Source organism: Mustela putorius, unplaced genomic scaffold (assembly GCF_011764305.1).
Source record: "Mustela putorius furo isolate JIRA1106 unplaced genomic scaffold, ASM1176430v1.1 tig00537350_pilon_pilon_pilon, whole genome shotgun sequence".
Lineage (NCBI taxonomy): Eukaryota > Metazoa > Chordata > Mammalia > Carnivora > Mustelidae > Mustela > Mustela putorius.
Window position 1 is genome coordinate 11,829,387 of NW_025422471.1, and position 23,835 is coordinate 11,853,221.

Sequence of the window (23,835 nt, forward strand, 5' to 3'; positions counted from 1 at the left end):
GATAATTGACTTTATTTAACACACAGGAAATGACTTACATAGGATATTAGAATAGCATAAATGTGATTGAAATACACTTAAATAGCTATGATAAGTCAAAGAAGACAGTTTTTAAACTGTGTCTAGGAGCGCCTGAGTGCCTCAGTGCGTTAAGAAGTGTCTACCTTCGGCTCAGGTCGTGATCCCAGGGTTCTGGGATCCAGCCGCATCAGTCTCCCTGCTCAGCAGGGAGCCTGCTTCTCCCTCTCCCTCTGCTACTCCCCTGCTTATGCTCACACTCTCAATCTCTCTCTGTCACATAAATAAGTAAAATCTTTTTTTAACAAGTGTATCTAAAAATGCGTAAATAATATATGTACTGAGACCTAGGTTTACTAAGTGTTCTATTATACCATTATAGAAAAGTCCACTAGAAGAATACCTTTTTGGCTGGTTTTGAATACTGGATACTTCTTGAACCTTGAGTCTCAAGAAAGGAGTCTGTGAAGAAAGGACTAGGTTTCAAAGTTGAATGTTAGAACTATATTGCCTTACCTTTATACAGTGTTTATGTTTTCAGTGATCTTCTACATTCAACTTCTATTATACTTACAAAGCCAGTTTGAGGTATAGAGGCCAAATAGTAAAGGAAGTTTGAAGAGTTTTGTGGCTTCCCCATCATCCACTGGGCCCAAATCTATGAACAGAGGCCAGATTTTCCATTCCTGTGTTTTTAATATAACATCCTTTTTCCTTCTAATGGCAGTTCTTAAAAACCAGGTGGAAAAAGGATGCTGGACAGTAAGATCTCATCGCATGAAGCAAATTATGTCAGACAGGTGACAGAAGAGGAATGCCTGGGTGGCTCAGTCAGTTAAGTATCTGCCTTGGGCTCAGGTCATGATCCCAAAGTCCTGGGATCAAGTTCCACGTCAGCCTGTTTCTCCCTCTCTGTCTGCATCTACTGCTTCCTCTGCTTGTGCTCAATCTCTCTCTCTCTGTCAAATAATATAAAATATTAAAAAAATAAACAAGGGACAGGAGATTAAGATGAATTTATATGCGTATAAACTTGACTATTTCCTATTCCTATTTCTGACTGTTTCCTTCTAGTTCCTATCTCAGATCATATGGTACTTCTCTTACCATTATAAAGCAAGATGCCTAGAATGTGTCCCTCAATTGTTCCTAGAGAGTAGAAATTAATAATTTTCTTGTCATTAGACAGTTATAAAAAAAAAGCCTTAAGTAATATTTTGCTTCAGAATTCTCAATCAACATTTTACTCAGCCACTTTCAACATGCAGAGTCACTAAAATAATCTAAAAGGAGTGGGCATGGTACCACATGCTCTGAAGTCTACTGCTGACTGTATGGAAAATCCATGTTGTATTCATAAAGAAGGAGGCTAAGGTTATTGTAGTCAGACTAAGCATTCTTCTTCGTGCTGTGAAGGAACAGATTTGAATTTTGTTTTGTCTGTGACCATTAAAACATTTCAATGAAATAACCACCACAAATGTTGTTGAGTAAAATAAAGTGAGCCAGGGACAAAGCCTTCATAAAACAATGTTGCTTTTGAAGTTTGCTGACAAGTAGGCGATGTCAGTCTTTGCAAGTACAGGACTTCATGGATCAGTTAATAAATGTCCAAATGCTTATGACTCCAGTGATTAGGCATTAGAGCTAATTACTCTAAGCATTTTTTTTTTCTTCAAGGCTTACTTCCTACTTTTAGTCGTTCAAACGAAACAATTAGATTCACCAAGAGAAATGGATAATGTCTTTTCAAACCATATTTCCCATAACACTTGGTTTCCTGCAGCAAATCATTAAAGAGTCAACAGATGCATTGAGTTTTCAGACTATACAACTTCAAGCGATTATTGTGAGGGGCAAAAGTGGCTTTTTTTCCCCCTTTACTATCAAATATCTTCTCCTGCTCCCAATTAGACAGGTTATTAAAGAAATTGCTTTACTTCTGTGCAACCTGCCTACTACTTTCCATTTCAACATACTTGAGAGTCAATATCAAATGCCAGGAAAGGTCTTGGGGCAAGGAAGGGAAGAGATTTAAAGTTCACTTTGTGAAAAAGGGAATGGCTGACTGTTGATGTATGCTGTAAAGGAACCATTCCTGTTAATAAGGGTGAGCACTGAACAATTATATCACCTAGGAAACTATGTGCTCCAGAGTTGACAAATTATTGGGGGCTCCCTCCCCCAACTGCCTTTTGTTTCAGCCCCCAAATATAAAGCAAGTATACTTTAGTGACATGATATATTTTTCTGGCACCTTTCCATAGCCAGTTCCATTCATGCAGAAAAAGGATGAAATTCCATCATTCGAGCATGACATCTCAAAATTCAAACTTAATGAGAGCTTTGGCAGCTTCTGTCGAAGGCAGACAGTGATTAACAAAACACTTCAGAGTACAAGGCACAGCAGTGCTCAAAGAAAACAGTGATGATCTCCACTTAATTGTAGAAAAGCCCAAAGCATCTGCCAGCCGAGGAGAGCTGGAGCCATAAGGAGCTATTGCTCAGATAGGCTGTCATCTCCAGAGATCAACAACCATATGCTCAGCTCAAGCACAAACTCCAAAGAAGTTAATTTTCTGACAAAATACAGGGATAAATATGACATTCAAACAAGTGTGCTCACCCATCCTGAACACACGTTCATCTGCACGCATCAGATTGATGCATCGTTTAAACACAAGCAAATATAATTTGTTTGGAACACAAACATTGCTGCATGGGTACAGGTATAATTAATCTTTGTCTGCTCCACAGGTTCTTGTGTTCTACTGGTTAACCACGCTTTCAACAAACTTTCGATGAATGGAGAAGTCACTTGTTGCTTCATACCTAAACGTGTGCCACATTCATTCAAGCTCTTGAAATTAATGCGACTTACTTAGTTCAAGATGAAAAGTAAACCTTATTATAGCTATGATTTGAAGTGTGTACTTACGTGTACATATATATGTATGTATATATATGTATATATATACTGTATGTATTGTATTTATACACATACAGAGATCTATTTTTCTGTCTATATGTTTCTCTGTCCTTTCTCTCTTTCTCCTGTCTGTCTATCTATCTATCTATGTATCTATCACCTCTGAAAGCAAAGCTGACATCTCAGCTAAACCTTTCTGAGACACAGCTCTCCAAACAGAGGCAAAGGTTTCCATCTGAAAAGAAAACATTTCTCAGGATGAAGTCACCAGAAAAATTCCTTTTTGGTACCTGTGGTCACGATGTATTCTCATTGAAAATAACACAAAGTAAAAACAAGACAATAAGCAAGAAATGAATACTGAACAGAAGGGTTACAAACTGTAAAAAATAAGAGGTTGCAATATAAAAATGATAAAACAAAGAATAGAAAGAGAAACCCCCATATTCCCCCATCATTTAGAAATGGACACTTCTTTGAGGTCATACCTCCTTGAAAAATGCAACATATAGCATCAGATGGAGTAGAGCCGGCAGACTATCAACTGTGCATGTCTTGAAAACAGGTGTTTGATTTAGCATTTGCACACTAGCCAAAAAGTAGTTAATGTTTTAGAGGTAACAACCACGGTCCTTACAAAAACTAAAAGGAAGCATCTGGTGGCAAAGTGCTTCAGTAGCAAACCTCCATCCTGTTTTTAAAAAAACTCCTAATGTCCTTCACAGAAAAGAATTCGATTTCTCCTTTGCCTGTGTCATCAGCATCTTCCAAGGTTTCACAAGGAAACTCAAGCACCGGCTTATTTCTAGTTGTTGCCACTATCCACATGTTGAAAGCACAGTGGAAAATGTCACACTCTCACATCTATGTGTAAGCTTTGTCAGAGTCTGAGTTAACTTGCTCTCTTCTAAATTTGTAGTTTTGATGTTATCGTGGGTTCATTTTTTAAAAATATGTATTTTTAAGTTTTCTTCAATTATAGAAGAATTTGTGCTTATTAAAGAGAACCTATAAAATGCAGGCAGGTACAAAGAGGAAAGTTCAAATCATCTTTAAAGCCACAATTAGCAAAAAGTAAAAAAAAAAAACTAGTTAATAGTTTTTTAAAAGTAAAAAAAAACTAGTTAGAAAATTTTTTGATAGGGCGCCTGCGTGGCTCAGTGGGTTAAGCCACTGCCTTCGGCTCAGGTCATGATCTCAGGGTCCTGAGATCAAGTCCCGCATCCGGCTCTCTGCTCAGCAGGGAGCCTGCTTCCCTCTCTCTCTCTCTGCCTGCCTCTCTGCCTACTTGTGATCTCTCTCTGTCAAATAAATAAATAAAATCTTTAAAAAAAAAAGAAAATTTTTTGATAAAACTTTCACATGTACATAACAGTTATGCCACTGAACTCATATTAAAATGTGTAATTTTTGAATTTCCCTCCTTACACTGTACTCTGTATTTTAAGCATATTCACATCACCATACAGATTGGAAAACATTATCAAATTGCTGATTAAAATTCCATTGCATAAGTGGACTTTCTTACTATGACTTACATAACCATTCCCCTATTTGGAGTTTTCTAATTTTTCAACATTATAAATAGCAGTCTAAGGAAATTCATTCTTAAATTATTTCAACTGGAGTTTCTAGATCAATTGATGGGATTATTTTTAAGACTCTTTATATGTATCACTAAATTTTCCTCAAGAATGCTAATGACAAGTCTTTACTGGCTATACGTGATGATTATATTAAGTGACATCTTCATTAATTGGTTATTCCTTTTAGCTAAATGAAGTTCTAGGTTACTACGTCAGAAGAAAAGGGCTTGTGGTCTGGAGAACAAAGCTAAATATGACAAAATTGATTGAAACACTTCCAAACTGGGGTGCCTGCATCGCTCAGTTGGTTGGGCATTCAACTCTTGATTTCAGCTCAGGTCATGATTTTCGGGTCCTGGGTCAGAACTGTGATTGGGTTCTGCACACTCAGTGGGGGGGTCTGCTATGGATTTTCTCCCTGTTCTTTTTCCTCTCTCTCCCCAGCTCCTCTCTCTAAAAGTAAACAAACAAATAAATAAGTCCTTAAAATTAATTAATTAAAAAATCAAACACTTCCAAATGAAGACGGTTTGGACAGAAGACTACTCATTATTACATTTTAATCAGAAAACTATAAGAAAATTCTTAATTTATTATAGAATTAAAATGTTCTAGATTTGGGATTAAAAAATACACCTTTCAGTTTATAAATGTAACAATGAAGGAAGTAAATAAAAGTTCATTAATGAAGACAAAACAGAAAAGGGACCGCAAAATAGTTCAGAGATAATCTAGTAAAAAATACTCTTGACCCATAAGTATAGTTTATCTATAGGTCAACAATACATACTGATTTAAGATTTTCATACTTTTTCAAGTCTGTATTCAAGCATACACATACCTCTTTTGAATAAGTGCTTCAACATCCTGAACCCTTTTATCCATCAAAGGTTGTAAAATCAATGGCCAGAACCACACTGCTTCTAGCTGCTCACCATTCTCCACCTCCTTAGCTAATCCTACATCCTATCTCACAGAAAGCACATTTCTAAGTACACCGTTATTTTTCCCATGGAATATCTTTGGTTTATTTCTTGCTTTCCCTCTCTTTTCTTTGGTCTTTCTTCTTATTTTTAAAGGTTTTATGTATTCCTTTGAGACAGACAGAGAAAGAGAACGTGAGCAAGAGGGAGAGGCAGAGGGAGAGGAAGACGCAGCTCCCCGCTGAACCCGAAGCCCAACATGGGGCTCAGTCCCAGAACCTGGAGATCATGACCTGCGCTAAAGGCAGACGCTTAACCATCTGGACCACCCAGGTGCCCCTGGATTTTCTTCATCATGAAATCATTTTCTGAAATGCATTCTCCCCTCTCTCTTTGTCCTTATTCTTCCTTCCTCTGAGAAAGAACTCTTCCTCTTCTCTACCTACACTCAATCTGTTTATTCAAGGAATAGTAAAATCAACATCTTTTCTTTTTTTTTAAGATTTTATTTATTTATTTGACAGACAGAGATCACAAGTAGGCAGAGAGGCAGGCAGAGAAAGAGGGGAAGCAGGCTCCCTGCTTAGCAAGGAGCCTGATGTGGGGCTCAATCCCAGGATCCTGAGATCATGACCTGAGCTGAAGGCAAAGGCTTTAACCCCCTGAGCCACCCAGGTGCCCCCAAAATCAACATCTTTTGCAAACAGCTTTCTCTCATGGTTCCCACTTTCCATGGCACACAGTGATAACTTATCCTCCACTAGTATGCTTTTATGTATATGTTTTAACTCACAAAAAATCTTAAACTGCTTGAAGGGAACGTGCCTGTGGATCTTGTACTTATGCATCTCTTGGCCTATTAATTTGTCCTTGTTAAAGCCATACTATTGACAGAGTCCCATTATCCTGAGAACTAGATGACTCTAGTACATGCTATAGTCTATAATGGAAACTGTCTCCTTGGCAGTCATCCTTCATCCTTTACAAGCCTTGTGATGCTTGTCCCGTCATTCTGACATTACCGTGAGCCTCCTCCTATAACATAATGAGGTTTAAAATATCTAACAAAGGGTCCAGAATATAGTAAATACTCAATACAGTGGTCCTGAAATCTCTTTCTTGCTTCAGTTCTGTCCTTATTATTCTATTTTCTGTAGAATATTGCCATTTCTTGGCCTCCAAATATCTGACTTATTTTCCTGTTTGTGGGAATCACTGTCCCACATTGTGTTGTACAGTTAATTCTGCTGTGACATGACATATGTATTCTTGAAAATTGCCTTGTTATGCAACATTAGACAATGAAATCACTGGCCTTATGAGAAAAATATAGCCAGGGCCACGACTTCATCAGTGACACATTAAAAAAAAAAAAAAAAAAAAAAAAAAAAAGAAAGAAAGAAAGAAAAAAAAGAACTTAACATTACAGTCACCGAATTTTACCTATGTGAATTGGTTAAGAAATACCTAAATACTATAATAAATACGGTACTTTACCGTAATAAACATCTGAGTTTTCCTTAGGCAGGTATTCAGTGTGAATTATTGTGAAGTGGGGGAAGGAGAGTTACCTGAAGCGGGACAGAACACCGTTACACCAGACGTGTATGAGCGCAGTTTGTAGTGTGATGGTGGCTGGGTGAGTATGTTTTGTGTATGCCTAAGTGGCTCAGTTCAACTGAGTACAGTTTTCTGCATTCTCCTAGTCTTTCTCACAATCATAATTATAGAGACATTATGCGCAAATTGTCTCCCAATACATCAATTGGAATTTGTGTTTTCAAAGTGTTATATCAGAACTGCATGCATATGCCACATTTAGATGTGCTTTTCTATCCCAATTACTGAGTGCCCCCACACACTGCCAGCTTTTTGTGAAACTCAGAACGAGAACAGGATCTTCAAATGCTTCAGGTTCAAAACAAGTCGTTCTGTCATTAGGTCCTTATGAACGTGTGGATCCATTGGTACTTTCCATACCTCAGGTAGGTAGGTTTGCTGTCTAAGACTTGTTACAAGAGAGAATCATATCAATGTCTCACAGGGTTTATAGTAAAATTGTGTCTTCTGAAAATAGCTGTCCTCTTTTTGAGAAATAACTCTTCACTTCTTTTACCCTTCAGTGTTAAACAGCAGATAACCATGTGCCCTGACCTGATTAGTTTTTGTTTTGTTTTTTTAAAGATTTTGTTTATTTACTTGACCGACAGAGATCACAAGTAACCAGAGAGGCAGGCAGAGAGGGGGGTGGGGGGAAACAGGCTCCCTGCTGAGCAGAGAGCCTAAAGCGGGGCTTGATCCCAGGACCCTGAGATCCATCATGACCTGAGCCGAAGGCAGAGGCTTAACCCACTGAGCCACCCAGGCGCTCCGACCTGGTTAGTTTTATTCAAAGCCATGAACTCCAGTATACTCAATATCCATTAATTGCCAAGTGCAAGTTTTGCCTATTGTAAAGACCAGGAGGGCCTGAATGTGCAAGTAAGTTGCAGGAAAATTTGACTTATACTCTGAACATGACAATTCCTGCCATGCTGTTACTGATCTCTCAATCCCTAATTATGGACTCTAGGGGAGTTCCCTATGTTAGTTAACTGAAGAGGAAAAAACTGAATTTGTCTTACAGGTGTACCATATGCTGACTCCAACCTGAATGTAGCTTAAGAACTAGCCCTGAAGGATAAGGAAGAAAATCTGGGAGGTAGAAATTTGTATGACACATCTTATTGCCCTTTTTGCCTGGAAGGAGAAACAGTCTGATGTAATGCTTTATACAATACATGGATAGTGACTAAGGTTTGGTCAAATGGTTAGAAATTCAAAATACTTGAGGATTAATAACAAACTGGTTTAGGCAAAGGTATGTGGGCAGATATTTTGAAAAAGTCTCAATGTGGTCTCCATGTTTGCATTCTTGAATACTTCCCTCTGCAGTCCCTGCCAAGCAAGATACTCCTCTCTGTGAATGCCATTTAGCCTCTTTTCATGGTAACCTCCTTAAGCCAGTGCTTTCGCATAAGTAAACATATGATAAATAGTGCTCATAACAAAGTACTAGTACGGTAAATACAGAGGCTAACCATGAGCCCAATTAAAATGACTCTTTTTTCACCCAAATTGATCTGGCCAATACCCTTGCCAAGTATCAAGATTCTAACATGACAGTTGAAGCTGAAACCCTCAAATTTTGTCATAAAAGGCTAAAATCTATCATTCACTTGATGGTTCGTTATACTACTTCCATCATGAAGAAAGCAGAGATTTGGCTCACTAGGAAAAAAAAAATATTTTTTCTGGATTTGGATTTTCCCCTATCTACCATGTTTCTGCCAGCAAAATCATCTCATTTTTTACCAGATGTCTCATTCATCATCATCAAGGAATTGATTGCTTCATAATTAAGGAAGCAAGTAAAGAACTGATGCCTGCAAGTCTCACATTCTTACCATATACATTACCCAGAAATAGATGAACCTATAGAACGGGAAGGTGACCCCTATTGAAAACAGAAGTGTCTGTAGGTACACAATGCCTTGAGCCATTGAACTACTGTTCTTCATACTGATGAAGTATTTGTTCTGAATCAGAAACAATACACGGAAAAATGGAGTTGCTATTTACTGAGATGGGAAAGGCTGAAAGAGTACAGAAGAGATATTCAGAATTTCTGTTTTGATACATTGAATGCATTTTCGATCTTTTTTTTAATCAAAGAAAAGACCTTACCTATCTATATCACTTTAGTAATTTTTACTTTCTATTTTAAGTTGTTAATTTTTAAATAATTTTTATTGAAGTATAATTAACATACAATGTTATATTAGTTTCAGTTGTGCAACATTTTGGTCTAACATTCTATATATTACTAATTTGAAGGGCCTATTTGATATCAATGTGGAGACTTACGGGCGAGAGGTCTGAGAAGGATGTATTTATATGAGAGTCACCAACAAATGGGTAGTGTTTGAAGCTAGAAGTCTAAATAAGCTCACCTAGGCTGTGAATGTTGACAAAATGAGAAGAGGTTTGGGATGCTGATGCCTCTCCAGAACCAGTCAAAGAGACAAGAAGCAGCTGCTAAGTAGGACCACCAAGAAGATGGTATCTTGAAACATTCTGAAGAAGCCATTTCAAGGAAAGGATGATTAGTTACATCAAAAATGCCAAAAGTTAAGTTGTAAAGCAATCATTCGAGCATACAATGTGGAGGTCACTAGTGCCTGTGACAACAGCTGTTTCAGGGGAGTGATAGGACCAAAAAGTCTGATGAGAACATATTCAAGAGAGATTAGGAGGAAATTTCTTGACAATAAGTAAATAAGACTTTTGAGGAACTTTACTGTAAAGGAAAGAGATTGAAATAAGGATGGAGATATGGATAAATAATACCAGTTCCATGATAACCAAGAAAAGGCAGAACAGACACACATGCAAGTTCACTGACAGCTGTGGGAGCATGTGCAAGTTCTTTTCCGATTCTTACCTGCTTCTGTTTGCTCTGTGAAACAGGGAGCAAAGTCGTCACCCGAGCATGATGATGTGGAGCTGGGTAAGAAGTTTGAGCAGAGGAAAGAAAATAGGATCTAGCGGTGGAGCACAAGGGAAGAGCATGTGATTTCAGATCAGTCACCTTGTACGGATGAATGAAGTAGATGGAGAGTTATTGAAAAAACAGGTGAGGATTTGCTTAGCCGCTAAAGGCAGAGGTTTTAACCCACTGAACCACCCAGGCGCCCCCATTTATTCTTTCTGATCCACGAAGAGTAACAACTATTAGGCGATGGGCTTAACTATGGAGCAAAACGTTTTTAGGAGATAACAGAGCAGAGGGCAAATCCTGAGCTTTGAAATCACAGAGACCTGGGTTTGAATTCTGGTCCAGTCACTCCTTTACTTTCTGTCACCAGAGCAGGAAAATAAACCTGTCTGAATCTGAGTGTTCCCACCTTTTAAAATGAAAATATTATCTGCCAAGTGGCTTTACAGTGAATGTCAAACAAGATAATATTTTACATTACTTAATACCTTGTAGGTCGGTTTATTTTTCAAATGTAGTTACTTTTCTCCACTGTCAATTGATATGCCTAAATTGTGTTATCTGAAATGCTAGTTTCCCAGGGCACTGTGTAATAAAGGGATAGCGTGGTCAAGTACATCTTAAAATGCTGTGTCAAGCAAATGTAAACAGTAATTCTTAATTGTAGCCCTTCTCAAAGTTTAAAAAAAAATTTTTTTATTCTGTTAGTCACCATACAGTATTTCATTAGCTCCTGATGTAGTGTTTCATGATTCATCATTTGTGCACAACACCCAGTTCTCCTTGCAATACGTGCCCTCCTTAATACCCGCCACTGGGCTAACCCCCCAAGCCCCTCCCCTCTGAAACCCTCAGTTTGTTTCTCAGAGTCCATAGTCTCTCATGGTTCATCTCCCCCTCTGATTTCTCCCCATATGTTCATATGCTTTTGAAATTTGGGAGAGGGTTGGGTCATCTGGGTAGCTCAGTCGGTTAAGTGGTTGCCTTCGGCTCAGGTCATGATCTCAGGACCCGGGATCAAGAGTCCTGCATCCGGCTCCCTGCTCAGAGGGAAATGTGCTTCTCCCTCTTCCTCTGCTGCTCCGCCTGCTTGTGCTCTCTCTCTCACTTGTGTGCTCTCTCTCTCTCTCAAATAAAGAAATAAAATCTAAAAAAAAAGAAAGAAAGAAAGAAAGAAAAGAAATTTGAAAGAGGGTTAAAAACACCCAAAGTGTCCCAAACATATTTGACAGGAGAATCCATTTCTTCCAAATATTTAAATGGACTACTATTTCGCAAGATAAACTATTAGGAGAAACAGTTTTAGACATTTCTGTGCCTGCATTTATACCCTGAGAAGTCATTCAAGGATAACTAAACTCTATATACTCTATTTGGCAGAGCCAATGGCGTTTTCAAAGGCCACACCATACTTTTAAAGATCAAGCATAGTTCTTTTTCAGAGGGAATATTCCATAGCCTCTTGAGGAACCAAATTAGGAACCTAATTTTTTTTTTAAGGAATAACTTTAAGAATAATTGTCTTTTTTCAATTATCATATGATCTCACTGATATGAGGAATCTGAGAAACAAGACAGAAGATCATAGGGGAAGGAAGGGGAAAATGAAACAAGATGAAACCAGACAGAGAGACAAACCATAAGAGACTCTTAATCTCAGGAAACAAACTGAGGGTTGCTGGAGGGGAGGGGGAGTCAGAAGGATGGGGTGGCTGCGTGATGGACATTGGGGAAGGTATATGCTATGGGGAGTATTTTGAATTGTGTAAGACTGATGAATCATAGACCTGTACTGTTGAAACAAATAATACATTATGTGTTAATAAAATTTTTTAAAAAAGAATAATTGTCTTTTTTAAAAAGATTATTTATTTATTTGAGAGAGAGAACATACAAGAGGAGACCGGGGCAGAAGGAGAGGGAGAAGCAGAAGCAGATTCCCCACTGAACACGGAGCCCAATGTGAGGTTCTATCCAAGGACCCTGAGATTATGACCTGAGCCCAAGGCAGATGCTTAATCTACTAAGCCACCCAGGTGTCCCAAGATTAGTTGTCTTAAACCTAGCTAAATCCTCTATATTTTAAGTCAGTCCACTTCCTCTTACTCCACATAATTTTGTTACTATAAGTATTTGTCACACCCATTAAATTTGTGAAAGTTGGAGTACAAACCATTTCACATCTTCATTCCTTTTGCTAGCACAGCAAGTTTTCATATAATACAATCTATTTAACTATTTGCTAAATAATAAATCTAAGTAAATATGTTGTGTTCCTGTCCTGTACAGACAAAACAAGTCAGATAACAACTGTAGATATAGTTGTTGGAGATCTTTTAAAAATCCCCAAGCAAGGAATATATAGGATTATATTGGCAGAAGAACAAAGTACCTGCTCTTTTATCATCAAAATAATGGGATTCATTAAGTAAGCACATGACAAGGCTTTATCTTTAAAAACTGAAAGCTGTTTTATTTTGTTTTTTTTTTTTCTCTCTCTCTCCCTTTCTCTTTTTTCTTCCTAGGATTCACCTTACTGTGCTAGTAAGGACCGGAAAGTTATTCTTTCTGTGTCTCCCTGATCTTTTTTACACCGTTAACCAAGAAGTGAACAAATAGCAAGTAAAAGACCATCAGTCTTTTACATAATCATTTTTTCCTGGGACTGCACACATATCTCTGGTCTGCCTTAACCACCAAGAATTGACATTTCCTATATCCTCGGGTTAGTGTGACATTAACTGGTGCATCACATTCTGCTAGTATCTCTTTCCCTTATTATTTTTATGCATTTTATGCTATTTTTAAAGTCATGCTGCTGAACATGTCATGACTGAATATGACTGAATCCAAATATCAGACCTTTTAATATGAATACAAATGTCAGATTGCAGGCAAGCCCTTGTTGGTTGAATTAGATAACAGAGAACACAACCCATGTCCGGCTAATGCTAGAATATCATCTCAGCCCCGTGTCCTTATAAAAGTACAAGCATAATGGCACTGACAAATTTTAAACGAGTTCAGAAAAATATAAATGATTCAGGTTAATTTTGAGAAGGAAATAAAGCCTCAAATATATGATTCAGTGTCAACCTAAATATATGAAGGAAAATTGTAACTATATTTTCCTAGGTCATTGAACTATCAGCTTTGAATTGTTCGTGAGAAGTTTGGATGTGATGAAATGAAGACAAAATAACATTTGCCGCACCCCCTCCTTTTTTTTTTGGTTGGATTTTACATTTACTCTACTTATGGGGTAGTGTGTATAGCCAAGTCACTTAAATTTTCAGTAATCTGTTTCAGAAAGTGACCACAGGTAACAGGGGGCCTTTTGGCATTCATCTCTTGAAGTTTTGATGCTCACAGTTGTTGAAGGAAATCACTAAAAGCCAGATGACCCTGGGGTCCAGAGCCCTTTGACACAACATATATGGAGCATCAAACACAGGTGCATGCCAACCAGATTCTAATTATCCTGGGCTGCCACAAAGAAATCTCTTTTTACTTCATTTTGGGCTAACTTCCATTTTGCCATTCAATTGACTATAATAATACTTAATGTGAGCTATATAAAGACTTATTTTGCCTTTACAGCCTCCTGTGCTCTGAGCAATGTCAATCTATACTTCTTTTATTTGGGCGAATCACTCTCTCTTTGAGTCTGTGGAAGAACACCAGCAGAGGGAAGGATACTTAGTAGAGTCGCAGCATATAAATAGCTCTGCCGAGAGCATTACAAAGGCTCTGTTGTGCTATCACACAGCAGAGCCAATAACGTACAATATGAAAAATCCCTGCCAAGTGCACAGAGAATACAGACAATGTTTGCCATTTCTCTGATCGGTTGTTTGTTATGTGTTGCAAGAGTTTATAGCGTTAGAGTCAGAAAAGTCTACCACACCCCAAAGTCTTTCTATTAGAACAATAACGACGACAACAACATGAACCATAAACACACACGGGCGCACACACACACACACACACACCCTTAAAGACATCAGAACAGCACTAACAACAACAAAAAAACAGTGGGTGGGAGTGGAATTGAAACACAAACATTTCTATAGAAACAGAAAAGTAGTTTTCACAAAGCACCAAAGCCTGGTATCACCACCATTTCCTTAAAGATGTCTTCTGTTTTCTGAAAGCACATCAATCCACCAATCTGTAAATTGGTGACTGGATTTAATAAAAACTCACACACTGGAAACTCATATATGAAAGTCACATATGAACTGAGTACCCTTTCAAAAATACTAAACCAAAGCCATTTCTTCTTCAGGAGAAGTTAGAATTTTATTTTCAGAAGATGGGCTCCAAAATCAGCATCACTGCTTTTTGTTTTCAAATTATGGTTCAGACGCATAGCAAGAAAATAGGATTCTTGAAAGCTACTACTTAAGAGTTTCAACTTTAATCTCCTGTATTTAGAGATGTCATCTGTTATGGACTTGGAAGGAAAAAAAAAAAAAAAAAGCATGTTCTGGGCATTCTTGATTTGAGCTACTCTGAACAAGCATTTTCATATTTTTTGAGAAAATTTTTCATGAAAAGTATCATGTTCTTATATTTTTATAATAAGAGCCTAAAATAACCATGCAGTAGGGGCACCTGGGTGGCTTAGTCGGTTGAGCGTCTGCCTTTGGCTCAGGTCATGATCCAGGGGTCCTGGGATATAGACCTATGTCAGGCCCCCTCTCAGCAGGGTGTCTGTGTCTCCCTTTGGCTTTTTGCCTCGGTACATCCCAACCTTACCCTCGTGCTCTCTCTTTCAAATAAATAAATAAAATCCTTAAAAATAAATAAATAAAATAAAATAACCATACAAAAATATCTTTTAAAATTGCTTTTGTCTTCTTACCCAAATCTCTGTTCTATTTCCTTCATCATGACTCCCCTGCTCCCCTCTCTCCTCTTGGCTCTGTCTTTCCTTTTCACAGTCACTTCTGAAATCATTATTAATCCTTCTTTTCTTTTATCTCTATTTTACATACAACTACTCCTGAATTTCTCTCTCCTTTCTTGATTATCTGGTCCACCCTCTTTCCTTTCCTTATTTGCTCTTCCCTCCTTTGCTCTGTTTTGTTGTTGTTGTTGTTGTTGTTGTTTTGTTTTTTTTACTATTTACCACCTACCCCCCCACACACCCTCTAAAAACAGAAGGCAGCAGACTTTTTTTTTAAATAAGACCTTGCCTGAAATTGTAGAGAACAAAATGTCCAAGCTGAATCATTCTAGGGTACCCCAAGTTTCTGTAGAAGAAGCCAGTCATACTTCATAGCCTCATCCAAAATTCTCTGACTCTGTGAAATCTTCCTCTCCTTCATTAGGAAAAATATGTTCTCCTATCTACCCCCAAAGAACTATTTCGGGTTCTATTTTAGAACTTGCCATGGAATAATCCAGAAGGTGATCTGCATACTTACCTGTCCTACAAAAGTGTGAACTGCCTGACTGAAAAGGTTTGTTTTACATTTCTTCTTATTCCCTGTACCTAAAACAATAACTTAAACTCAGCAGGTCCTCAGTAAACAAAAAAACTGAATGAACACATGTACACAAACTGTTCTGAACATATAGCCTGCTTTTCATTTATTGAGGAAGTTACTTAACCCATTAAAAACTCCTATTTCTAATTTATTAATTATAAATGATTATTTGCTGGGCATAGTGAAATAATGCATTCAAAGCACTGAGCACAGTACCTGGCACATAGTAATTGCTCAGTTTGTATTTGCTGTTTGCTCCTTAGGAAGGTGGATCTCTCCTAATACCAGTAGTTTTATACGGTTATAATTTCTCTTAAAATAAAACTGTTAGAATTCTTCCAAACACTTTTTTTTGTGGGGGGGGGGTTGTCAACATCATCTTGCAAATGTGCTGCTGGATGTCTCATTAAATGATATATAGATTCCCTAAAGGTGAAGTTGAGGACTTGAAACTTTTCTGTAATGGGCATCACTAGGGAGTAAGAACTCCAGATGGTTCATGGCAGAGCCAGCTGTCCAGGGACACCGCTTGACGAGAGCTATGGCCCAGAGAGAGCAATGAAAAGGTAAGGGCCCATCTGAAAGTCTGGCTCAGTGGCCTAGGGTAAGACTATGTGCACGTCAAGTATGAGAGCCATCATTTGATCCATTCATGAGTCATTTATTCTTATCCCATTCAAAGCAGTGTATGATTATAAATTTGACATTAGAGAACGAACTAGCCGATGCTTGTTTTGTATATAACCATCCATTCCTAGAAAAACCTTATTATTTTTGTACCCATGAGAAAAAATACAAAGTCACAATGTAAATTATAACCAAGAACATGATACAGACTCCTGATGTTCTGCCTGAAATAAATATATCCATGTAACAATTTCTTGCACACTGCTCCTGACAGCCTATTGTTTGTACTATGGGTAGAGACAGGAGAAAATTTCATAGGTTTTTTTTTTTTTTTCCACTTTCTTACAGTTAGGAAATTCACTTCCATTTCTTGCCTCACACATTCAACTGACTTTTCGAAAATGTCCCTAAATCCTCAAATTTCTGAAACTGCCTAAAAGAAAATAATCCAGATTGTTTCCTTCACTCCATAGGACTTAAATATACAGACCTTTGCTGAGATATTTCCCAAATCTATGCCCAAATCTATTCCACTCACCTTTGTCTATTTCTCTACTCTGTATTTGTATTGTGCTCTTGGCCCTAAAAATACCACTCTTTGCACTTAGTGAATTGAAAATCATCCTGCTTTGTTTTGTAAAATAATTTTGTTTTCCTCAGGGTCATTTGTATTTCCTGTGACTTCTTTGAACTCATTGGAATTTAACAACCACTCTGGATGTATGTAGTTCCCAGTACATTTGCAAGAAGCGCTGGCTCCTTTCCCTCTCTTCTCTGAGGGCACTTACACTTCCAGAATTATCAAGTATCACCCTTAGTGGTCTTCCAGGTCTCTGTGCGGGTTTTCTTCTGGTCTTACCTTTTTTCTTATCCAGCCAAGAATCCTTGATCACTGACTGAAGTCTTTCTGTGGACAACATCTCAAGTCCTCTACTCTGTACATCTTTAGCCTTGGGTAAGCATAGTCATCCACTCTCTTCCTTCTTTGTACTGAACAGCATTAGAGAAAAATCACAAAGTCATGATGTCTGGGGCTTTTACAAATACATGGCTTCTGATGTGAACAATGCCCTTTAGGTGGGTAATTTTCAATGTCTTTTATTAGTATTCTTTTACATTTCCAGAGTATGTATCCCAAAACTTCATTATTCCTTTGAAATCAGTATTAAACATTTACCTATGTACCCTTACTATACATTTGCCTCCTATTTTGTAGAGAAAGCCAAGCTCATCTAGAATTGATTTTCTCAACTTTCTGCCTCTTTTTTTTTTTTTTTTCAAAAAATGATTCACTCCTCAAACATCATAATCTCATCCCATGCAGCTTCCAGGAAATAAATGGCCCTTATTCTTATTCAAGAAAAGACCTTTTCCTCTTATCTAGATCAATATTTTTGCTCAACAATCAAATTTTTAGTGATCAACATCATAATAGAAAGAAATAGAGTTTTTCACAAAGTATTTAATATCAGATATTCTGAGAGATACCCTTCTGCTTCTATTGATGTTAAACATCTCATTTTACAAATGAAATGTGATATTACATACGATTTATTTCTTTAATGTTTTTTCTCTCAGCTGAATTCTTTTAGTCATCTTTCGTTAGAAAAAGAAAAGATGAAAAACAAACAGAAAACATTTTTTCCTTGCCCACTCTGTATGTCAGAACTTTACTTTTTAATTTCTTGTTTCTTTTAGACTCAAGCTTCTTAAGAGTCATATGCACCCATGGTTCAATTTCCATAATACCAGTCACTTCTTAACCACTAAATTTGACTCTTGATAACACAATCCCAAATCTCAAGATACACCACAAAGCTGTAGTAATCAAAACAGTATGGTGCTGGTACAAAAATAGAAACACAGATCAACAGAACAAAATAGCCCAGAAATAAAGCCATCCTTCTATGAGCAATTAAAAATTGACAAAGAAGACAAAAATATACAGAGGAGAAAAAAAAAAAAAAAAAAAAAAACAGTGCCTTAAAAAAAGAAAAAAACAGTCCCTTCAGTAGATCATGTAGGGAACCCTGGACAGCTACATGCAAAAGAATGAAATTGGACCACTTCTTTATACCATATATACAAAATAAACTCAAAATGGACTAAAGACCTATATGTGAGATCTGAAACCACAGAACTTCTAAAAGAAAACACAGGCAGTAGTTTTTGGACATTGGCCTTAGTAACATTTTTCTAGATATGTGTCCTCAGGCAAGGAAAAAATATATAAATAAACCACTGGGATCTCACCAAAATAAAAAGCTTTTGCACTTCAAAGGAAACCACAAACAAGATGAAAAGACAACCTATTGAATGGGAGAAGATATTAGCAAATGATATATCTGACAAGGGGCTAATATCCAAAATAAAATTTCTTTTGTTAAGATTAATAATCATCTCCTGGGGCACCTGGGTGTCTCAGTCGTTAAGAGCCTGTCTTCAGCTCAGGTCATGATCCCAGGGTCCTGGGATCTAGACCCACATCAGGCTCCCTGCTCAGTGGGAAGCCTGCTTCTCCCTCTCCCACTCCACTGTTTGTGTTCCCTCCCTCACTGTGTCTCTCTCTGTCAAAAAAATGAAATCTTAAAAAAAAAAAAAAAGATCAATAATCATCTCCTAATTACTAAAGTCAAGGGTCAATTTTAAGCCTTCATTTTCCTTGATTCCAAAGATTCCTTTGGCACTACTACCATTCCCATATCTTTGAAACTCTTGCTTCCCTTTGCTAGGATAATGCAACATTCTGTTGGTTCTCTACTCATTTTCTGACAACACTCTTTACAACTCTTTGGATGTTGGCCTTATCTGCAAGGCTCTTAAGTTTCCATGTTCCTCACTGCTCCTTTCTTTGTCCATTTCTAGTCTAGACCTTACTCTCTGTGTTATCTCATTCCTATTCCTGACAACGTCAAATAGTCTGTATCTCTTGACAAGATCTCTTTGCAGAACTACTAATCACTGTTATTAACTTTCTACTGTGTATTTTTACCCATACAACCTATTAACCTCTGCTTAAAGGTGCTCAAGCTACAAATTCTCTTTCACTCTTACATGTTTTCTCCCTCTATATGCTCTATTGAAATGATGCAACCCTTGACCTAGTTGTCAAGCAAGAAACCTTTTCATTCTCTAGCCAGTCAGTTACCCAAAGCAATTTGGAAATTCCTCCTGCCTTCTCAGTTCTGACAGGCACTAACTTTATCACTTTCCTCTTGATTTCTTGCCTTGATTAGAGCAATACTATTCCGACTTCAATCTATCTTTCAAAATGCACTTCAGATGATCTTTCTAAAACTGCAGCAGTTTCTATAATCTATAAGATGAACTTCATACTCAATCACATTTTAAAAAGCCCCCTGCCTCTCCTGTCATATTTCTCAGCACTCTTCTCCATCTTCCTGATCTTGCCTTACTCATCTTCATGTACCACTCATGGTTTCTACTGGGCACATGCTTCCCTTTTCCTAAAATGTCCTTTTTTTTTTCTCTCAAATGCTTGAACAACATTAAGATACAGCTGACAGTTCTCTCTGGTGCCTTCATTGGTTTCTTTCAGAGAAGCCTGAAATATTGCTTGGTTAAGGATCGCTTATTTGTTTTTGTTTCAGCACAGGGTTATAAGCTTCTTTGACTAGAAGAAACCTGCCTTTTTAATCTGGCATGGAGCCTGGTTTGTCCCAGCTACCTCATAGATGTGCACTGGTAAACAGAATTCTCTTCTCTCAGACCGAACCTAATTTCTCTGCTTGATTTAAGCAGAGTATTAAAACCCTCATCTTATCCCTAGGAGTTTTACAATTCTTTTGGTCATAAGCATTATACCTAGCTTACTAATGGCAATAAGTTTTTTCATTAAAAACAATCATGAGGCTTAGCTCACAAAATCTTTTTTGTGCAAAAAAGCCTACTGTGCAAAAATAAATTAATAATGAAAGTAGAAGGACAACTTAGGCTAAAACTGTTGCAAAAAACTATTTATTTAGAACAGCTGATTGATAACCACATATTGGCAACACTCCAAATGTCCATATCTCTAATAATATGTTTGGTGGAAGGCTGGTAACTGACTCACAAACTTAATAGGAAATATTTTTTTTTGAAATTAAGGGTTTCTGATGTCAAAGGAAGAACTTAATGAGACTAAATTATTTTTTTATCAAATATTCTGTCCTCCCATTAATAAAAGTGCAAGTGGCAATGAAAACCCAATTAATTCAAAAAATACTCCTTTTATTCTTAAATTTTAGAATTGTAATTGCATTTTAGTTACAGATCTAAATCTATTTTCCCATGGAAGCCTCTAGGAAAGATAAAATAGGTGACTTTAATCTTTAGCATTCTCCTAAGTCCCTTCTGTAGTATCTCTTACAATGTCCCCTCCCCACATACCAAGACTGAGACCCCCCCCCCCACCTCCCGAGGCACACAAACCGTATTTCTGAAGTTTCTAGAGTGATAAAGTAATAAGAGATAGAAGTTACATTCCTTCATTATTACTTTTATTTGAGCACAGGACTCTGAAAAGACTAAGAACTTTTAGGATCCAAAAGAATTATACTTGAATGTGTATTTTGCACTCTGACTGGCAATGGGTGGGGATTTTTTTGATTGGAGGAATGGGATAAGAAGAGGAAACTCTTTTAATGCTGCCTAAATTATAGCAGCTATTCATAAGGCCAGATGTATTGTGAATTTCATGGAAAACACATCAGACCTGATTTGAAGACAGGCTTTTTCTTGCTTCTTAAAAACTATTTTTTTTTAATGTTGAGGAAATTAGGGTTAAACGATAATGCTGGTCAAAGGAGAAAAATACCATTCAGCAGCTAACAAACACAACTCACGAGGTAATAAGCTAATAAGCAAGGATTTAGGCAACATATCATAGAAGCTCTGAAGGAGTTTTTGAGAAAATACCTTAAAAAAAAACAATTCTTAAGAAGATGTGGTCTCCAAGAAATGTGGACTGGTGCTCACCTGAGCACGTGCTTGAGGAGAGCTGTAGGGACTGGAGGAGCAAAACAGTTTTTGAATACCTTTATACATGTTATTTTAAGCCATAAGCCACATTTATTCACTGCTTCCTCAGCTCACAAGGAAAAAAAAATGCAAGATGAATAACATTTAAAATAAGATAAATGATAAAGGGGCAGTATCTTGAATCTATCATTGACTATTTCCTATGCTTGTAAACCACAGATTTTGGAGTGGGAGTATAATTATTAGAAGATTTTTATGTTTCTCTTCATTGAGTTGAGGATCAATAGCATATGAGCCAAAGGGAGAATTTTCCCAGAGTTAGAGTTTCAGTAAAGATCAACTTGCTAAGTGCTGATGGAATTTTGAGTTGGTATTTACAGATGTATAAAGTAAAAAGAAAAAAATGCTATTCTTCAAAAGAGTATTTGAGTGTTGGACACTTGATAATAAATTGCAGGTTGATTCAAAATTATTTAAATGATAAATATATCTTTAATTTTTGCTCTCATGAAATAGTTTTTTTTTACCATTTAAAAAATATATATATTTATTTTTTCAACTTCTTTTCAGTGTTCCAGAGTTTGTTGTTTATGCACCACACCCAGTGCTCCATGCAATACGTGCCCTCCATAATACCCACGACCAGGCTCACCCAACCTCCCCCCCTGCTCCTCCAAAACCCTCAGATTGTTTTTCAGGGTCCACAGTCTCTCATGGTTCGTCTTCCCCTCCAATTTCCCCCAACTCCCTTCTGTATCCTATTAAGCATTGTAAAGCCCAAGCAAAACATCTCACATGTAGAGGTACTCAATAAATATTTCCTAAATAAATGGTGAAATCCATAAGTTGCATTGATTTGGGCTGTTAATAACAAGGGTTAAGTGCTTATTGAGGGCTGACTATGCACTGGGCATTAGAACAAGCACATAGAACAAGGGTTTTCTGTGTGATTTCTTTTTTACTCCTCAAGGTAATGCTACAAATAAGTGGAATTATGATCTCCAATTGAAATATAAGGTAAATGAGGTACAGAAAGTTAAGTAATTTGCCCAAGTGAGTGACAGAGTCCACACACAGGCACGCAGACCAGAATCCCTGAACTTAACCACCAAGCCATAACTCTTCTGCACCTTCTGCTGTCTTTTTTGACACCCTTATTCATTTTACAAGTATTATAGAGTGGCTTTTAAGTGCTAAGAACTGGTACAAGAATGAGCCAAACACCACAGACTCATGTTTTCATTAACCTTATTATACTGAAGAGGGGCAGGGAAGAGAGGCAAATTAAATAAATAGGAGACAAAAAAGAAAACTAAAACAGAATAATGGGGACTTTGCTATTTCAGACAGAAAGCTAAGTAAAGCCATTCAGTTAACATGATATTTGACCAGAAACATGAAGAAAGAAGGGAGCAAGCCATGCAAACAGCAAATACGTCAGGGCAGCCCGTCCTCATGAGGGGAAGCACTTGAGGCGGGGGGCACTTGGCATCTTCAGAGAACAACTGAGGTGGCCTGTGATAGCAGAGCAGATGAGAAAGCAGAAAGGGAGAAGACAAAGATGTACTGGGAGGAGGCAGAAAACCAGAAAGGCCATGAAATGAAGATTTTGAGCTTTATTCTGAATCTTTTAGAGAACTGAGGACTTTAAGAAGTGTAATGGCTTAAAAAATAATAAGCATACATAGACATATGCCTTTGTATTGTACAGAAAATGCTCTGCCCATGATAGAGTATATGGAAATATGAAAAATACATATTCAGAAATGTTACAAAATTAAATATTTTATTTCTATAACTCAGTGCCTCTCAGGCCCAATATGTTGAGCTGAGAAAATCTGCCAAGAAGGAGAGGAAAGTTGTTGAATTAGACCAGATCACCCCCTAGGGTGCATCTGTGTATAGTTTTCTTTTTCAGGCTACACAGACTCCCTGAGCCACTTTTTTCCTCCTTATCTTATTTATCCTCGATGTATTGATAACTTACAAATCAATAATCTCAAGCCATATCGTTCTCTTCAGTTTCAGATCCATGTATCAAAGCATTTTGTTGCCCTTCCTTTTGACTATCCCACTCAAATAGCATTTGGAACATGACATGTCCAAAACTAAACCTTCACCTTCTCTAAAAAATTCTATTCCCTTTTAAATTCCCTTTGTAGTTAAAAATCATAGTTCACTTATCTAAAGTCATATAGGCCTTAGACTGTTTATTCTTTTATCTGAGAATATTTACTAAGGCCCCAACATATATCAGAAATAATAATAAACACAGGGGATGCAAATGTGAAGAAGCAGGTACAGAGTCAACCCATGAATGTTTTGAGTATACTGGGGCATATGGTCAGTAAGCAAATAAAAAATGACTACTTATATAAGAAAAGTACAAGATGATAAAAAATTTATATCATTTGGACTGAGAAGTTGGGAATGATCTTCCAGGGTAATTTCCATTGAATATGAAACCTGTCATGTTGAATGAGTGTTAAAATCAGTGAAAATTGGGTAATGGTGGAGAGGAAAGAGAAACAGAGAGGTGAGGACTGGGGAATGGTTTATAGAGTAGAAACTGTAGTACTACTACTACAATAGTACTGTAGATTTTAGGTAAAAGGAGCCACTCCTATAAAGGTCTTGGGAAAACAGTAGATAGTGAAAAGAAAAGAGAGTTCAGGATAGAGCCTAAATACCACCAGTTATTAGAGATTGTTTTAAAAGAGAGAGAGAGAGAGAGAGA